This window comes from Watersipora subatra, chromosome 1 (genome assembly GCF_963576615.1).
Source record: "Watersipora subatra chromosome 1, tzWatSuba1.1, whole genome shotgun sequence".
NCBI classification, from domain to species: Eukaryota; Metazoa; Bryozoa; class Gymnolaemata; order Cheilostomatida; family Watersiporidae; genus Watersipora; species Watersipora subatra.
The window spans coordinates 73693972-73702394 of NC_088708.1; positions in this window are offsets into that span (position 1 = coordinate 73693972).

An 8423-nucleotide genomic window follows, 5' to 3' on the forward strand; every position below is an offset into this window, starting at 1 on the left:
TTGGCATGTGGTCGTGAGTGGAGACAACTGGATGAGCAATGACATCACACAAGTAATTTTATTCTTGAAATTGGGCATTAAACTTCAAACCTACGGGGATTTAAGGCATGACAATCATATCCTCCTCCATACATGAAATTTTATTTATCTTCCAGTTTTAATTTAATCTCTAATTGCTCACACATTTACTTACGCTTTAGCCTGATTCTGCAACTGCCTCCTTCGGAGACGCTCTAGAGGAGGCGTCTCTAGAGCGTCTCTAACTCTACGATTCAATTCATCATCGATTTGCTGTCTAATGTGTCTCCTCCAATCCTCTTCCTTCTCTAAAGTAATGAAGAGGTTTGGATTGAATATGATGGCAGACCTGCTCCGAACCATACTGTTAGACCTATGCATAGCCGAGAGCGGCAGCGGTCCAATCTACCTGCTCTACCCTTTCTCCCACTCACTGATTCATTCTCAAAAACCAGCAGTAACTTATACAACTGAGCTTATCTGTCATTTATTGACTAAACAAATCAGCCATCCATTGGGCTCCTTGGTTTCACTATGCTATCAGCATTGCTGCCACAACAGCATTGATATACTGAATTCAAACAGGAGTGCGCGAGTATCCAGCCTTAGCAAAGTCATCACAGAAAAAATAGCTAAATTTTGACCTACTTCCGTTCTGTCTTGCAGTGACACAGGCCGCCATTGATAAAACTCCAGAAGTTGTGGCTTATCAGAGAACTAAGCTGTGTAGCAGCCGACAGCGGTCAGCATAGTTGATTGAGCAGCATTAGAAGTACAGCGCCGTCTGTTACTAAGCATCCAGCCAACGGCTCAAACCAGTAAAATAATTGCACCAAAACCTTTTGTTACAAGCCTTATTCAAGAGGGATCCGAAGCTGTAATTTAATTGGTTGTTGACTAAGGCATTAGGGCGCAAGTGCTGTTGTGGTGTTAAAATGCTTGTATTATTCTCACTTTGAGTTTAATGTATGCAGCAAATCTGACCAATAGGTGTCATTAATACAAAGCGGTAATGCGATCAGCCAATAGTAACTATATTTGCGTAAAGGATTAGAAATCTTACAGACAACAGACCCCTCCTGCTGCGATCTGTAGGGCTTAAAACATGCCTCTCATTTCCTGCTGGCCTCAGTGACACACGTAAAACAATACATAATGAAAAGTACTATTAGAATTCAAATAATGATCTATTCTATGTCAGATAAACAATGGATCTACCAGCGGTGTTTCTTTGCAGACATAATATTAATAATGATAATAATAATTATTGAATCAGGTTGAATATAGTTCATACCAAATCAACTACAAGAAATTATAAAGTTTTTCAGCTGTCTGGTTTGAAGACTGATTAATAGGTAGGATACTACGATCGTAGGTCATATGACACCACTTAAAAAGGGCCATTAAATTTAGCAGCTGTATTTTATGAAATTGTTTCAATATTCTCCTCAAGAAAGTAAAGATTTTTAGTGATTTGAAGAAGCCTGAACACACCACAGAGATCAAAAAATTGAAAAATGTTGAAACCAAAATAGCCGTCAAGTTAAAAATTAAAACAATCTCACATATGGTAGGAATCTACAGTAACAGAAGAAGCTTATATGACTCTTTAGACTTAGCAATGACAGGTTGTCAGCAAATAGAAACACTGCCTCGCTACAGAGTAAAAAACCTAACATCAAGTTTAGACCTGTACTTTAAGGCTTATAGAACAGAGTACAGCCCTTTCTTTGCCATGATCTTTAAAAATGGAAAATGATAGTAAAGATTACTGACAGTTGTAATAATATAATGATAATGCAACATACAACATATCTATCTACTATATAAATCTCAGTGTTTGTCTGTCTGTCATGTGTCCAGTTAGAGCGATAAAGTTTTAGGAACAAAGAATCTACTTCGCGCTGGATTTGTACTCGGCATTTAAGGTTCTGGAGACAGGCGTCTAACACATTAAGCCACAAAGCCTCCTTTCAATACAATGGAATAATTGTACACATACTTATTACGTCAGTTAAAATACTCATAACCATAACCGGCTCCTATTGTACTAAGTTTAGCAATATAAGCAGGTTACTGTAAAACCTCTAATTGAATGCCAACTTTATTTGAATGTCACCTCCATATGACCACCACTTTGATATTCTTTGATCTTTACGAACTCATAATAGAAAATGATCAGTAGAAAAGGGTCCATGAAATCGTTCTAATAATGACTAGGTTACATCAATAACAATTAATTCTTTCATCGCTGCTGTTCGTATCAAAGTCCGTTTTTCAACTCCAAAGATTTTAGATTTTTTCGTTAATTAACATTTTGAAAGCAACACCTTAGAAATAATTAGTAACTCTATCAGGCTAATAATAGTTCCTTGTTTAACGCAGTCTTGATACTTCGACATATGTGAAAACACGGTTTACATTTACGATGATATATAAATGACTAGTTTAAGGGTAAAGGTTGCGCTTAGCAAGCTAAACTTTTACGCGTCGCATTTGTGTAAAATGCATGGAGTAAAATTTTTGCTCTTCTAACAGAAATTGTTTGGACACTAATAACGAGTAGTTCGGAAGTGCAGAAAAATAGTTGAGGTGAGAAGACATTGCGGAAGGTATTAGACAGCCAGAAAATGTTCGTTCCATCGAAAGCAACAATCAGAACGCAACTGCTTGAGCAAATGATGCAAATATTTTTGTTTCAAAAATGTTAATTTTTGTTTCTGCATGTATTATAAGTATGGTTCCTTAATGTCACTTGTTTTTGGATATATATTTGTAGCATTTGACAGATTATTATCATTATATAACTTATAAATTGATTATTGTTGTATAACTTATAAATTTGCAGAATTATAGCATATTATTTGATAGCATTCTTAACAATGACAATATAACAATATATATATAGTTAAATCTAAATACAAAATAAGAATATGTTTTCAAATCTAGAAAATAAAAAGTTGGAAGCTCCAACAAATTGCACAGCAAGGCACATGCTATAGTAACATCGCAGGTTAATTGCAAGCAATAAATATCAACTGGTAGATATATTTCTCGGATTCCCAATGCATATTTATGTGAAGATCCTTGACAAGTTGGAGGTAAGTTAGCAGATTTATTGCATCCAAAAGGGTTAATGTCGCTCTGATCGTAGGAGAGGGCAAACTATAGGCGACATTTCCTTTGCCTGTGAAAGGGTTAAATTAAGCTTCCCAAAATTCTGACGAGCTATTTAAAAAATACAATACCAGCCCCTATTTGAATGCCACTATAGGGGAACGGTTGAAAAATAGAGCGCTGTTGAAATAAAGATTTTACAGTACCCAAGTTGGCCAATTTTGCCATTGGCTAATTAGTTAACAGCCAATGGTAACTACATTACCTGCCAGTGTTTATAGGCTCAAAACTTAATAACTTTCATCTGCATATTTCAGTTTTACTAATAAGTTATCCCACGACCAAACACGAGCGGAGCGATTGGTTGGGAGATTTATGATAAATGCACATGTGCACACAACTCCTGAAAGTTATTCATTAACGGCCGTCGCAAACCCTTGTACTGAAATCTCATCAACAAATTTAACCATTTTTGTGTAGAGTCGTTTAAATATAATAACGATACAAAACACATACAAAACTTTTTAAATATGTTACCAAGTCTTTGAAAGGCAAAACCGCAAAACCCTGAAACTAACTCATCTGATCGGATTATACATAAAATAATAGACAGATTAATTTGGCCAAAAATTGCCACAAAACGCTTGAAAAGCTTGGTTTAATAATAGTTATGACCGACCTACGATACGCCAATAAAGCCGTGCGACAGATAGTAGAACTATTTAGCAGTGCGCATTTCACGAGAAAAACGTGCTAATTTCACCAGTCGATGGCATTGTTTAGTTGCCGAAGGTTTGTGTAATTAATGTAGACTGTTTGAGGCGTAGACCGATTTACAGGTACGAAAATGTGGTACACAGTTTATCAGCTTACGTTTTTGTCCAATTACCAAAGGTTTTTCAAATTATCTAGAACATCAGCCAGATTTCTTTACATCTTATCTACAAGGTAGGGCGTTACTACAATGCCCCTTTATGACAAGAATATTTCTTTATTTCACTCTAGTTTGCATAAAACTTCCAGACGCGTGAATGCCAACGCTTGCTTTCTGTTACATATCGCTGTCAAAACCATTCAACATTCAACACAACCAACTTTCAAACTGTATATTACAATATATTTTACTTTTAATATTGCATTTCAGAGATATAATAAACTATCAAGCGTACTTAGACTGCTGGCCATGCCACTCTTAGCCGTACAGACATTCCTCTCGATCTAGCATGGGGTATGACAATACACAAGAGTCAAGGTCTTACCATGGTTAAAGCTGCCATTGATATAGGCCACCACGAAATGACCGCTGGAATATCGTTTGTTGCTCTCTCTCGAGTTCGAAACATCAATGACTTACTTGTTAACAACTTCGCTAGAGAGCACATCACTCGATTAGCTATCAATGGCCAAATCTTACTACGCAAAAGAGAGAAGACTAGACTGAGCGACCTTTAACAGATACTGTATACTTATAACAGATATTGTAATATCAACAATTAACCAATTACTCATATATCTGGTTTCAACCCAACTTTACCTCCAAAATAAATTGTTAGTTGCGCCTTTTTAGGGTCGTGCTCTCTCAAATTTATTTTATATCATTTCAAACAAGTCTCATTTACACTACACTCTGTCAATTCCTGCTGAGAACTACTTTTTCAACAACCAACAGTACCCTTTCTTTTTTCCATTATTACTTTGGTCGTGGGCTGTATGACAGTGGAATTTTTAGTTATTAAATTGTTAGAGTCGTATTTTAATTACTTATAAATCTATTCTGTCAATATATGCTGCTTTTAGGCTAAAATAAATTAGCATATTTGTTAAAAAATCAGCAAGATTTGCATTTATGTTTCATCGCTATTCACTCATCAACTAGTTAGAAACCGGGATAGAAGCTCATACACTCTCACTCATCAACCAACTAAAAACAGAGATGGAAGCTCATACACTCTCACTTATCAACTAATTGGAAACAGGGATGGAAACTCATACACTCTCACTTATCAACTAATTGGAAACAGGGATGGAAACTCATACACTCTCACTCATCAACCAATTAGAAACCGGGATGGAAGCTCATACACTCTCATTCATCAACCAATTAGAAACAGGGATAGAAGCTCATACACTCTCATTCATCAACCAATTAGAAACAGGGATGGAAACTCATACACTCTCACTCATCAACCAATTAGAAACAGGAATGGAAGCTCATACGCTCTCACTCATCAATGTATTATTGACAAGCCTTCTTAGGTTGCAAACTCCCTTCTTAGGTTAAAAAAAACAGGGCAATAATCAAAGACAGCCAAACATGACAGAATTGTTACGTTTCTCTGAACATGTAAATTTGTGGCATATGAAGGATAACAAAATGAACATCAATGAAAGAGTCAATGTCGAATCTCCTGTCCACTACCGGTGAGTAATAGACAAGTGACTGCATGGATACCTTTATCAACTTGTCTACAAAAAGTTAACAATTAAACTTTCCATTTAGATAATCAACTTCCTATCGCGTGTCAGTCAGAGAAATGAGATAAAACTCCAAGTTACTCTATGAACTCTATACATAAGTATGTTAGCTGAATATGCTATGAATAGCTCTCAAATACCGCGGATTAAAAATTCATAGCAAATTATATGCACAGCGATTGTTCTATAATGGACTATGTATATTTCAAACCTATGCAAATAACTAATGATGTTTGTACCGTTGAACGTGATGAGAGCGCACAACTCATTGCCAAGATAATAGAGGCACATAGAAACCTTATAGTTCAGTTGCACTTGCTGATCATCAATTCAACTACTTACTTATTTTTACTCTATTGACATATAAGAGCACTAGCAGCTGATGGAGGAAACAACTCCTACACGCCGAACTTCTTCCTTGATTATTTTTTGAATAAATTACTACAAGACTATAAACTGTACAACCTTAAAAAAGGTCGATGAAGATCATTTTTAAATCTGTGTGAAGCTCTGAGATCAAATTAGTTGTCCCTAATCGCTTTTATAGAATGTGAGGAAACATACGGAGTTCATGTCCTCAGTGCCTAAGCAGCTTTAGTAATGCTTTCAATATCGAGCAACGCATTTTTAATACAAGGATCTAGCACCAACCTATAAACATTAAGCGTAAAATATTCCAAGCTATAAATTGTTTTGAATAGGAAATTTGAAAAAATGATCAAGCTTTTTGTCTCCATACGTATGTATCCAAGTCAAAAACCCCTCTAGTTTATTTTGTATCAGCAGTAAATTATGGCAAACAGACATACCTGGCTGTTCACGAAAGGAGTCCGACTTCCTGCGAAGGAGAGGTTTGCGGTATCGTTGTGAGTTGGAGACAGCGAGCTGGAACATGGCCAGTCCAGATTAAGCTCCCCTCTAAATACAGTAGCCCTAGTGTTAATGAGATGTACTGAGAAATCACTACTCATGAACGAAAAGCTTCTAATCTTTAGATCTTAGTCTATCAATATTTCACACAAACATCAATTGCACAAGACTACGTTGCCGACAAACAAGCTTTGGGAAGTGAGTTTATAGATCGGTGTTGTCATGTTTGACTTCTTCTAATCGGTATAGGCGTCTAATCTATTGACAATGTTTAACAAGAACAAAACTTAGAATGTGCAATTCTCTAGGAGATACAATAAATAACACGCATGTTTGACTATCGGGTATAAAGGGTATAAGCAGGCGAATGGTATACACCCTAAGAGACCAATACTGTTAGGTCTGAGGAACGGCATTCATGCGTTTCACAAGAAACAACTGACACCAGCTTACCATTGTCATCGACACGCGCAAAGCGTTAAAATATAATCCTAGCTGAGAACCGCGGAGATGAGAGGCAGCAGTATGCGTGATCAGAATATACATGTATGTCAGTCTAGGTAAACTGTACAAGCAGTCGGATGCCAGTATTCTTCTCTATGAATTGTAAAGGAACAATGGTAGACCGAGTTTACATAAACATACTGTCAAGCACTGCATCAGTTTGTGAGTGCCACAGCTGCTATATATAATACATACATGGTGGATAATCGATAAGGGCTTTCAAAGCTATTAGGATTCGGTGTTCTGTTTGACTATTCATTCCCGATTTGTTTAACGAGATGATGAGTAGTTATGGAAAAATCAAAGCAGCACAACTTACTGAGTAAGAGAAAAATTTACTACAGACCACGGTGTGTAATTATAGGAGCAATTTAGCTATACATGCATATACTTTGAATTTAACTCCAATGCAGGAGCAGTAAAGGAAATATTACTCCCAGTAAAATGTCACCATTTATTCTACCGGTATACTAGTACCATGGCAGTATTGCGCGCGGTGAGAGATCATCATGGGTAATAAGTCTGTGTACAATTATTCATAGTTTTGGAAAAGTGATTGAGTGGCGCAGTGGTCATTTACTAGACAACGAATCTATGTTTGATTTTCGTGCAGCGCAATCATTTTTTCCTAACACTCATAGTTTGGCTTCAGACGAACGAACTGTAGTCTCAATCTCTCATTTAATTGAAGATTTAATGAAACCACTAAAATTGATCTCGCTGTTGTAACCTGACATTCTAATCAGCTGTTATAGCTTATATTAAAAGGCCAGACTAACAAGCAAATCAACAGACAGGGCCATGCAGTGAGAAGTCGATGCCCTCTTCACCTTATCACAGCCCAGGTAAACCATTCATCTAGTGCCAGCTTATTGACCGCTACCAGCCTCCTTACAATGGCATTATTGAGGAATATGCCAAGCATACTTGCCTTCCATCTAAAGTCATCCGGTTGTCAAGCAGCTCGTTATGACATGTAATACCAGTGCTGCTGTGTAGACAATTAGTGACAGCACATGCAATGGTGCCAGGCATCAGGAGGTATGATAGCGTTGCCATGGTACATGTTGAACAAGTGGAACAGTGGCAATGTAATGAACATGACATATGAATAATAGCAGCCATTTGATAATGCTCCACACCAATGACAAACTATATATTTTGTACATCAATATATATTGATCACTAATCTATACCTAGTGACCTACTTTAGAAGTCATTAAACATAAACATGATAATCTTTTGTAAGTGTTGAAACACAAAATCATTTAAAAATGAAATTTTTTTATCTAAATACAATTCACAATTATTCCATTATGGCATTCCATAGAACGAGACGCATGCTTAGCCTCCATTACTGCATTCCATAGACCGAGAATGCTTAGCCTCCATTACTGCATTCCATAGAACGAGACGTATGCTTAGCCTCCATAAGAATT